Source organism: Mesoplodon densirostris, chromosome 5 (assembly GCF_025265405.1).
Source record: "Mesoplodon densirostris isolate mMesDen1 chromosome 5, mMesDen1 primary haplotype, whole genome shotgun sequence".
NCBI lineage: Eukaryota > Metazoa > Chordata > Mammalia > Artiodactyla > Ziphiidae > Mesoplodon > Mesoplodon densirostris.
The window spans coordinates 7,980,876-7,982,267 of NC_082665.1; positions in this window are offsets into that span (position 1 = coordinate 7,980,876).

The window sequence follows — 1,392 nt, forward strand, 5'->3', positions numbered from 1 at the left end:
GGACAGGGAAGGGTGGGGCGGGGCGGAACTGGAGAGATTCTGTCTTCTCACCACTGTTCCTCTTTCATCCCAAGGCTGCTGTGTCTTGGGAGAACTTGGTCACACAAGAACAAACCCTTGGGCTTCCCTGGTGGCGCAGTGGTTGAGAGTCCGCCTGCTCCATGCAGGGGACACGGGTTCGTGCCCCGGTCCAGGAAGATCCCACATGCCGTGGAGCGGCTGGGCCCGTGAGCCATGACCACTGAGCCTGCGTGTCTGGAGCCTTTGCTCCGCAACGGGAGAGGCCACAACTGAGAGGCCCGCGTACCGCAAAAAAAAAAAAAAAAAAAAAAAGACCCTTTCTCAGGGTTGAAAGTTAGTCCGAGAAAGGAGAGAAGATGCAGACTCGCCCTTTCCAGGGCAAACGTCACCACTCAGCTTGACCGAAGCATCACAGATGGGCAGTTAGCTGGTCCCCTGCAGCCGTGGGCCTTTCTAGAAAGACTGAGCCGTCAGTGCTCTAGAGGTAGCTTTAAGGTCCAAGACGTTTCCTTTGACAGTATGTTAACCCTTGCTGTCAACCCCCAACCGGAGGTTTATATATCTAACCGTGAATAGGGTTTATTTTCATCTTATAAAACCCTGATGCTACTCTTGTGACCCTGGTCTATGTGGTGACATTGGGCTTCTGTTCCATGTCTCTCAAAGGAAGAGTATCACCTGGGACCCAGATGGGCACACTTCTCAAGCCCAGACTTTCCATCACCACAGATTTTTTTTAGCAATTTAGGCTTATAAAACATATAACCATTTATTAAATACGCAGAGACCCAAAGAAACTTGTCTCTTTTTTAAAAACTGTCTTCAGGTTCAAAAAACAAAATTCCCTTGGTGCAATTCTTACCTATTTTTTTTTGTTTTCCTTCACCCATTTCCCGGTCTTTGGTTGTGGTCCAATGCCTGTTCCAGCCCCCTTCAAGCCACCTGCACCCCTACCCTGGCCTCTTGATAGCTGGCATGTCACCCTCACTCCAGCCCCACCCAGCCCTGCTCAGCCTGGATGCTGGATGCACAAAGGAGCCTTCGATGGCCCCCAGCCCCAAGCTTCCGATCTGTGCAAACGAAACAAAAAGAATCTGCCCCAGGGTGGTATCCACTGTAAAACAAAGAATGGTACCCACCATTCAGTTCTACAAGGGTTAAGTCCTTAGTCACTGCCGTCGGGACCTACAGTTCACCCTGAAAGAAATTCAGGACAGAAAACAGGAAGAGGCACTCTGTGCTTTGGAGAAAACATACCCCTCAGATAGATGGATGTATATCTCAGAAAGAACTTTAATGAACCCAGATTCTTGCATCTTCCCCTACATAGAAAAGCACTAAAATCATTAACTGAGATACCTATTTCTTGTG